We start from the raw sequence: 10,835 nt of genomic DNA, 5'->3' as shown, positions 1-10,835 counted from the left end.
AGCGGAAAATTTGGGTTTAAAGTGATGGGTTAAGATGGCAAAGATGAGAGCATATTATGGGTATAGCAATGAGAATTAGCAAAGGTAGACATTTAAAGTATAAGAAAGAGGGTGTGCAGATGGAACAGTGTCTGAGAGAAGAGGGAGGACGGGGCAATTAGAAGCTTAGGTAGAAGTCTGGCTTTAAATGGGAAAAGGAAACTTTTTTTTTTTGAGACAGAGTTTCGCTCTTGTTGCCCAGGCTGGAGTGCAATGGCGCGATCTCGGCTCGCTGCAAACTCCACCTCCCGGGTTCAAGCGATTCTCCTGCCTCAGCCTCCTGAGCAGCTGGGATTACAGGCGAGCGCCACCACACCCGGCTACTTTTGTATTTTTAGAAGAGACGGGGTTTCACCGTGTTGGTCAGGCTGGTCTCAAACTCCTGACCTCAGGTGATCTGCCTGCCTCAGCCTCCCAAAGTGCTGGGATTACAGGCGTGAGTCACTGCGTGTGGCCGGGAGAAGGAAACTTTATCTGAGGGGAAAAAAAGATGAAAATGGCTATAGATGTTGATAAATGTGTAGATAAGGTAGCAAGAAGTTAAAGGATACCACAGGAGGCCTCAGTTTCTGCTAAGACAAAAGGTTCTTTTTCTTCTTGTAGCTGTCGTCTTCCACTGTCCCCTGGGTCATTCTCCTAGTCTAGCTGTAGAGTGGGAGTGAACCACCCTACCCTTCCTTTTTTGAAGGTCTTGAAAGGAAGCACACTAATAAGCTGTGTTCAAGGAGGCAGTCAGTATGACATAACAGAATGAGCCTGGGCATCTGACACAGACGAACTTGAACCTGAACCCACTCTGCCTCTTGTTTGCCCTGTAGCCTTGGGTTAGGCATTGCACTGAGCCTCACTTTTCTGATATAATAAAATCACCTTGCAGGGCAGTTGTGAGGATTAGAAAGAATATATTTGTAATAAAAATTCCAAACTTCATACATATCTTTAATCCTCAAATCAATGTAGTCTCAGCTCCATTTCTTTTAATTGCAGAAAGTACTGTCTATTACCAGGCTTGTATCTCCAGGAATTTCTGAGAAACCTCAAGAAACACACACTCCAAAGACCAATTCTGATATTTACTGGTCATTAGAGTCCATCATGGGAATTCAAACTATTACTTTCCCTTCTACAATTATACCCATTTGTCTGAAGACATACTGCTATTGTTCTCCCCTGTGCCATTTTGTCCAACTTGGACAATGATTCTATCTTCAATTCCATGTAGAGATAGCTGAAGTTAGAAGAGGTTTTGTTAAGACTTAGTTGAAGGTTTGTTAAGACTTTGTTTTATGATAAGAGAAACACGTTATAAAAGGAAAACTTAAACACAAAGTGTCACCACTCTTGGGGTCTGTATGAGGGTCCTCTTTGGAGTACTTCTCTCCCTACTCCTAGAGCTGCCCCCATCTTTCAGGGATCAGCTAACCTGACTCCAGTGGGAATGCCCTTGAACCCAGCCCTGTCTCAGTATTTGCATATTCAAGAATGACTGACAAGAGCAATGTTTATTACATTCACAGGGAAACCCTGTCCCATACTTAGAACCTAATCTCATCTTTTGGCACAGAGACACCAGAACAACAACAACATCAAAGGCAACCCATATTTCCCCAAGAATAGGCCAATCAATACAGAATGCCATCATCAATTGGCCTGCACAATTCGTCTTCCTTTGAGATGAACAAAACTCAAGTTGTCTCAAACTATGTATACTGCAAGCCATCTGAAGTCTTGGCTTCTCATCTCCTGTGAGAAATGAGTTGAATAACCTACACATCTTCCAGAAACAAGCAATGATATCCAGGATTAGGAAAGAACATCTGTATATTAGAAACAAAGATAGCCTTTTCTGTTACCACAAAGAGTTCCTGGAGTTAAAAAGTTCTCAGATCTCTCTCTCCTAGAAAGGGTCTCTGCTCTCTATTTGATAGCCAAAAATCTCCATGTATCCTCTTTCTTCCCATTCTTCTAAAGTGCTAAGATTTCAATCCCAACATTTTGTGTATGTTGATCCCTCTGCTTGGAATGTTCTTCCTCCCACTCCTCACTCTACTAACTTCTACTTATTCTTTATATCTTGCTTAAATGAGCTTTTCTGAAAAGACTTCTTTGAGCACCTCCCCTTTCCATCTAAATCAGATCCTCCTGTTACAACCTCAATCATGCCGTTTCCTTAGGAGCATTTATAGCCATTTGAAGTTGCATATATGTATTTCTGAGATTATTTGTTCAACTACTCTCTCCCTTTCTAGAGTCATCCCCAGGAGGCATGGGTCTTATCTCTTTTGCTTACTTCTGTGTCCCCATTGCCTAGCACAGTGCCAGGCATATATTAGATAAACAGTAAATGTGTGTTGAGTAAATAAATGTATGAATTAATAGATGGGTAGTATGCAGAAAGCTTCTATCTCTAAGGAGAGAGAAAATTAATTTAAACATTTTTTTATTTTCTAGGTTCTACTCAGGGCAAACACTTTGGGTGCCTAAGACTCATTTCCCCTTTTACCTTGCTGGATATATGGATATATGTTCTCAGAGGTGTTTCAGATGGTGGAATCTGATCATGGTAGTCCTGGTCTCCTTCCCCCAGGGTGATTCATGGTGGCCACGTGATCCAGGTGTGGCCAGTGAGAGGTAAGGAGGTATCTCATCTAGTAAGGGAGGCAAGAGGCAATCTCCTAGGGACTTCTGGGATAGGATTCTCCAGAAGTGATGCTGTTTCCCTGCCTCTGGGCATCACTGGATTTGGATATGATGACAGGAACTGGTGAGATGAAGCCAGCTTATGTAGCAGAACAGGGACAACAGGCTCTCAGGGTAATGGGGCAGGAGTCAGGGATGGCATGTCAGGCCTGAAGCTGCCTTCACTCTGCACTGCTTGTTACCTGAGGTAATAACTCTCCTTATGGTTTAACGCAGTGAGCCTTCTAAGTACATTTTACATGGCCTCTCAGTGCCACGTAATATACATACATGTAATATACAAATAAGATAAAAGTTTCACAAAACAATACCACTCCTACCATGTGCAAGGTATGCTGACATTTCTCCTTTTTCTTCCATTCTATTATTGTACTTTTAAAAACATCCTTGTTTGAGGCACCTTAAAATTATTTCACCCCCAAAATGTGTTGTGACCCACAGTTTAAAACATCTTTGGGTTTTCTGGTACTTTTTCTGCAGACTCTGAAGCCAGACTTTCTGAGTTGGTGTCTCAGCTCTGCCAGTTACTAGTTTGGTTACGTCAGGCAAGTTTCTTAACCTCTTTGTGATTCAGTTTTTTCATAACTGATAGACTAATAATGGCATCTACCTTACAGGGTTGTTTTAAGGATTTAATGAGCTAATATGTCTAAAGCGCTTGGAATGGGAAGCCATTGGCAAGTCTGAACACAAGACTTACATGATCCTACAAAGATGAGTAAGGCATGGCCCTTGTTCTCACAGAGTTTGCATTCTTGCAGGAATAATATAATGCAGAGATACTGGGATTAAGATAAGCACAGGGTAGTTCAAGATCATGACGGAGAAACACACATTTTAGCCTAAGAAATCAAGTCTGATCTCCAGTAGGTAAGCCTGGGAGATAAAATCTCACTTACTTTTTTTGTTAACTAATAGACTAGTTTTAGATTTACAGAAAAATTGAGCAGAAAGTACAGAGAGTTTGCACATATCCCCTCACCCCACCCCCATATATAGTTTTCCCTATTATTAACATCTTGCATTAGTGTGAGACATTTGTTACAGTTGATAGACCAACATTCATCCACTATTAACTGAAGTCTATCATTTACATTAGGGTTCACTCTTTGCTTGTACATTCTATGGGTTTTGACAAGTGTACAATGACATGTATTCACTGTTACAGTATTATGTGGAATAGTTTCATTGCCCTAAACATCCTCTGTGCTCCTCCTATTCACCCCTCCTTCCCCCTGTCCCACTCCCAAACACTGATCTTTCTACCATCTCCATAGTTTTGCCTTTTCCAGAATGTCATATAGTTGGAATCATACAGCATGTAGCCTTTTCATCATACAATATGAAGCCTTGCTTCTTTTAATTAGAAATATGTATTTGCCTTTCAAAACCCTGTCTGAATGCAGAATACATTCATAAGCAAAAGAACAAAGAGTAATAATTTTTAGGTGTGTTTTCAGCACTGTTCAGGGGATTGGGCAGCCAATAGGTGTAACCAATTTCCTTAACAAGCATCTGCTTAATAAATATTTGTTGAACAAATGAATGAATGAATTCCCAGCATGATGACTACATTAGCAGATGGTCAATGCGTGCTTGTTGAATTGAACTCTAGATCTAACATTTTGATTGCATTTAGGGGGTTCCCAGTTCTCCTTGACCATAAACTTAAGAGGAACAGATAGTTCTCATGGCTTCGTCACTTTATATGTTTCAGGCACTATGCTAAGTATTTTACAAACATTAATTCAAATCAGCATTATCAATAATCTTTTGAGCTAGCTATTACTATTCCCACTTTATAGATGAAGAAACAAGCTCACGGATGTTAAGGAACTTGCCCAAAATCACACAGCAGGTAAAGTGAACTTTTAATTCACACTCAGATGGAAACTTTATCCCCAGGAGCATCCTGATGAGCCCACCAGGACATGTCGTGGAGTCTTCCATGGAGCTGAGAAGCGGCCCAGCACTCCAAGCCTTCCATGAAGGTCTCAAATAGATATCCTATGAGACTACACTCAGGTCTGTCTGTGTACTGCTCCCAAAATGCCCTACCTTGCTTTCTACACTGAACAATGCCCCAAAGTGGTGGATTTTTTTTTTTTTTTTAATGGAAGCCAGAGGTTCATCATAATAGGTGTCATGGAAGTCCCCAGAGATGTAAATAACCCCCTAGAGATAAGGCTGACATATAAAAGTCTACGTCAGTGCTGGGGAAATGAGCACACCATTCACCACTATAGGAGAAAAGAAGTGGACCGAAGATCATGTAGGGCTTTGTAATTCATCAAAGATTCTTAGACATTTCTTTTTTTTTTTTTTTTGAGACGGAGTCTTGCTCAGTCACCCAGGTTGTAGTGCCATGGCGCATCTCGGCTCACTGCAAGCTCCGCCTCCCGGGTTCACACCATTCTCCTGCCTCAGCCTCCTGAGTTGCTGGGACTACAGGCCGCCACCACGCCCGGCTAATTTTTTGTATTTTTAGTAGAGACGGGGTTTCACCGTGGTCTCGATCTCCTGACCTCATGATCCGCCCACCTAGGCCTCCCAAAGTGCTGGGATTACAGGCGTGAGCCACCGCGCCCACCACCACGCCCAGCTAATTTTTTGTATTTTTGTAGTAGAGACGGGGTTTCACCATGTTAGCCAGGATGGTCTGGATTTCCTGACCTCATGATCCGCCCACCTCGGCCTCCCAAAGTGCTGGGATTACAGGCGTAAGCCACCGCACCTCGCCGATTCTTAGATATTTCTACCTACAACTAGAAATTTAAATTATCTCCAACACTTCAAACTTCTGACAGAGAAGATTTATAAATCTAATAAGCAGAATCTTTGTAAGCATATAACTAAGTCTTGTAAGTCGAACATACCCACCCACTAAATGTGCTAAGCAGAGAGAGCATCATCAAAGCAGCATCATGAGGACAAATCAGTTTCCTTGAATGAACACAATTTACCAAAAGTATTGATCCCATTTTTATCTCTTTATTTTCTCTCTGCTTGCTCGTACAATTTCCCAGAACTACAGATTTTTCTCATCCAGATAAGTGAGACTTAAAAACTAGGTCAGTCACATGAGTACAGTAACTGACATTTCAGAATCAGGGTTTGGTCTGAGACTCTGGATGGGAAAGCAAGGCCTGAGCATTAGTTCCAAGTTCATTCTAGATAAGCCATGAGTTAATAAACTGAACACTTCTTGTAGGAATACAACTTCCTAATCATATACCTTTTCTTGCAATATAGTGCATCCTTTATTACCTTTTTGGCTTTTTTGAACAGTAACCTTTTATAACATTTTACCAAGATGTCTTTTTATAAATTTTTATTGAATAATTTGAATTAAAATTCTCTTCTTCTTACCTGAATTGCAATGAAATCTTTCTATTGCCCGCCTGGGTCCTACACCCTATTTGTTCCTCTGAACCTTTTGTGTTTATTAACCACTGCTCTGGCCATTTATTGACAGAAAGAATCTGGAATTTTAGAGTGTCAAGTTAGAAAGGACAGTATCAGAGGCATTCATTGCCCACCTGTCCACCCCCCGCCCCTGCCCCCGCCGCTGTTCCTGCTAAGTGCTGGGAACTCTGCCTAGCAGTTTGAACAATGGGAAAATCCTGCCTTGAGAAAATATAAAGTCTGCCATTCCCTGGCGTCCCTGGCTGGCGTGTGAAGGCTTGTGATTATACAGCCAGTTAGTGGCTGTCGGGATCAGAATCCAGGAAATGTCTCTCCAAGCCCCTATCTTCAACCCAAGAAAGAGATCTGATGGATAACTGTTTTCTATTTTCTCCCCCACCCCCCTTTTTTTTTGCTTGATGAGCAGAGATAGACAACAGAGAACAGTGAGCCCTTAGCTCAGTCCTGAAACTCAGAAATCAGAACACACTTGTTAACAGACTGATTAACACCACCAACTCCCACTGTCCTGGTTGCCCTAATCACAAACCCAAAGAAGGAATGATGCCCACACCCCCACAGTTCTTTTCCTCTTCCCTCACCCCTGCACAACCCAGGAAGGTGCTCTGCTGAGCAACCACATCAGGCAGAAGGGCTGCCTGCTAAGTGACCATGGCATTTAAGGGAAGCCAAGAAAGTGATGTAAAGGCTTCGAAAGACAACTGCAGCAAGAAAGAAAGAAGGTCATGGTGGACAGGATCCTGGAGGGAAGAGAGACATGGTCAGGTGGAGAGGTTGGGGGAGGATTGCCATCACCCCACCATGTTGCCTACTTGATTCTCAGAAACAACTCTCTTTTCCTTCCCTTTGTGCTCCTGCAGAGAATACCATTCCATCTTACATCTTATTGTTAGTAGTGGCGAATCTGTATAGGTCTGCAGCAACCTCAATTCTTGCCTCCTCGGAAGAAAGATTTTGACTGAGGGGAATAAGGCAGAGAAAGAGACTGAAGCAAGTTTTAGAGCAGGAGTGAAAGTTTATTAAAAAGTATTAGAGCAGAAATGAAAGGAAGTAAACTACACTTGGAAGAGGGCCAAGCAGACGACTTAAGAGATTAAAGTGAATGGTTTGACTTTCGTCTTGGGGTTTTATATGTTGTCATGCTTCCGAGGTCTTGTGTTACCTCTCCCCTGATTCTTCCTTCGGGGTGGGCTGTCCGCATAAGCAGTGGCCTGCCAGTACTTGGGAGGGGGCCGCGTGCACGGTGTGTTTACTGGAGTTGTGCACATGCTCACTTGAGGCATTCTTCCCTTACCAGTTGAGTATTCCTAGAGGAAGGTCATATACCAGTTAAACTCTGCCATTTTGCCTTTTAGTGTGCGTGCTTGGGCCCACTTGCCCAACTCCTGAGATCTTATTAGGAAGCTGCCGATCACCAAATTTTGGTGTTTTCTATCTACTGGGAGATTGCCGTTCCCTGGTGCCAGCTGTGACCAATTATTATTTTAGAAAGATAGTTAACAACTGCCTGATCATCACCTCATGGTCACCTGGCATTCCTGGTTTTGGGGCCCATTCCTGCCCTGCTCATGTCTGCATAACTACCTACTGTAACATCATGTTTTATTTTCAGAGATGGATGCACAAAGTGTGTATATGTATAGGTGCCCACATGTCTATTTAACTGTATGTACTAAAGTAACACCTGTCCCCAAACTGATCTCTGCTGAATAGAGCCAATCAAACATGATTCCCTTGGTGAGCTTGCACTCTTGGAATTACATACCGACTAGGGGACAGGGCCAGCCTCAGCCCTGATGTTACAGTCTCACCAATGCACCATGAAGTAGCAGTCTCTCATTGTGAGTTATCACCTGGAGTTCTTTGTCTCACAACTAAGGGAATTAGGGTGAGCACAAAGGGTGAAGTTGGAGCAAAAGTTTAATAAGCGAAAGAAGAAAGCTCTTGGCTGAGGAGAGGGGACCCAGAAAAGGGTTACCATTTTTACAGTTGACTGCAAAGGCTTTTATAGGAGACCAATAAGGGCTGGGGATCTCATCTGCATAGGTACGAATTTCTGGTAGCTCTACCTTGTTCTTCTAATGCACATGTGGGCCCTTAGCTTGAGTTACTCTGTACTGCTTTGTTCCCCTTACTGTGCATGTGTCAGGGGATGGAATTGTCCTTTGTGGGCATGTCTGGGCAAGCCACCTGTGTAGCCTTTCTTATCTGTGTGGCTGTGGGTATGTCTTAGGCAAGCCCCCCTGGGCAAGTTCCTTTATCTGTGCCTGCAGCTTCATTTTTCAGGCTGTTCTTTTGTTTGAAAGAGAACCCACCCTAACTACCTGCCTGACCAGTTTCTTCCTTTCTCCTCCCTCACTAGGAGATGCTCTTATCAGAGTTTCCTAAGTGTCAAAAAAAAAAAAAAAAAAAAAAAAAGCCACAGTCTACTCCATCTTTTCTCCACTTCTTTGTTCACTTTTCATCTTACTCTAAGAAGTCTTTACGTAGCTATCATTTCCTGAGCGTCACACTGCTTGGTGCTGGGAATCAAACCACACAAACCTGAACTCAGTTCATAGGACATACCATCTGTAAGCCAAAAATAAAATTCTAACCCCCACGACCATCTGAATGGACCCCTTCTCTCAGCAAGGGCGTTCCAAGACTTACCTGAGGGACTGGTTCAGGCCATCATGGGGGGTGGAGTGTGGACATGCCTCATCGTACACGCCTCCCTCTCAGAACAGACTCTGAAAGTTTGATGAGAAACAGTTACAATCAAGTCTTTCTGAAGCCTGCTACCTGAAGGCTTCATCTGAATGATAAAACTTTGGTCTCCACAACCTCTTATTGTCACCCAGATGTTCCTTTCTATTAATTCCAGGTCTTTAGATAATAACTCTTTCAACCAATTGTGAATCAGAAAAATTTTAAACCTGCCTATAACCTGGAAGCCCCCATTGCAATGCCCCCACTTCAAGTTGTTCCCCCTTTTCAGACCAAACCAAGTACATCTTACATGTATTTGATTGATGTCTCATGTCTCCTTAAAATGTGTAAAACTAGGCTTTGCCCTGATCACCTTGGGCACATGTTCTCAGGATCTCCTGAGGGCTGTGTCACAGGCCATTGGTCACTCATATTTGGTTCAGAATAAATCTTTTCAAATATTTTACAGAGTTTGACTCTTTTCCATTGACACATTTCAGCCCTTCAAGGAGTTTTCACAACCAACATAATTTGCAGGGCACTTGCAAAGACCGACAGATATTTTAGATATAAAAATCCTTTAAATAATTGCATTATTTGAGCTAATATTATTGCCATATACTCAAAAGGTAAAACATAGCTCGCTAGTGTCCTTGCAACTGACAGGAAGCAGAATATAGTGGTAATCAGCACCCAGTGGGAAGCCTGAGAGATGTGAGTTCTGAGCAGACATCATGTTGTGGAGTTGTAGAGAACGTGAGAAACCATGGGTACCAAGTTCCCAGGGTGAATGGGGCTGTCCAATTACTGCTTCATTTTGCTTTTGCTTTCTCCCCCAGCGCTTCTCTTTCTGTCTCGCTTGCTCTGTCTCTCTCTCAAGACACAAAGGAAACCAAATGCAAATTGATACTTATTCTATAGGGCCCAGATACTAGTCTCCTTCTTCACAGGAAATCGAAAGTCTCAGTAAGTCTCTCCACAGAGGCCTGTTTGCAGGAGGCCAGGGCCTAGGAGGTGGAGCTAAGTTTGTTTATCAGCTTATTCTGGTGATGGAGGTGGAACCATCCCACAACCAGAGGAAACTGTCTGGTTCCCCAAGGTCATTATGGGACTTCCTGCCAGAGCACCTGATGGAACAATTCATGACTGAGGTGGGCCCTCACCTTAAAATCTTTCCGTAGACAGAAGTGGGGGATGGGAGAATTTGTAAATGACCAACCAACCACCTCTCAGGTCAAATCTGAACTCCCTGGTGACTTGAGGGAGGTTTTGTGCAGAAAAAGCACCAGGTCTGCCAGGCCTGCAATGCAGTCAGAAATTGCTGCATGTAAATCCTGGCCCTGCCATTTGAAAGTTGCTCAACTTGTTCCCTGTAAAATGGGGAGAGGCTATAATGTACACTATACCCTGGTGATAAGGGTTATGTAACTTCCTCTCCTATCCATTTTCATTTCTCCCCTTTCCTTTCCAGTTCCCAAGATCCCATTATCCTTCCTCTTACACTGACAGCCAAAATTTTAAATTCTGCTTGCTTTATTTTGCAGAGCAATTTAGTTTTCTTTGTTTCATTTTTTCCTTTCAAGACAAGATTCTGGGAGCCAATTTTTTGGAATTAAACAACCATACAAATGTTTTGCTAACACACACACACGTGCACACACACACACACACACACACACACGAGTCCCCGAAGAGGACTTCTGCCTCCAGCTTTAAAACATGTGCATTTTCTTTTCTCACTGCATTAGTTTTTCAGTCGATACTTCCCTTGTTTCTCCAGAGAACCTAAAATGAGCAAGATCACCAAACCAGTCCACCATCCTCTACGTGGACTTTGAGAGTCCCCAGAACACTATGCTTTTTATGGCCATTTGTATAATCTGAAATGGTGCCCCCTCCATGCCCTTCCCGTGTCTTTCGATCAGCTTATTTGTAAAGTCTTCCATAATCATAGTGCCATTGTGCTGATATCTTATAAA

The sequence above is a fragment of the Hylobates moloch genome, unplaced genomic scaffold (genome assembly GCF_009828535.3).
Source record: "Hylobates moloch isolate HMO894 unplaced genomic scaffold, HMol_V3 SCAFFOLD_5, whole genome shotgun sequence".
NCBI lineage: Eukaryota > Metazoa > Chordata > Mammalia > Primates > Hylobatidae > Hylobates > Hylobates moloch.
This window is presented reverse-complemented; position numbering follows the sequence as displayed.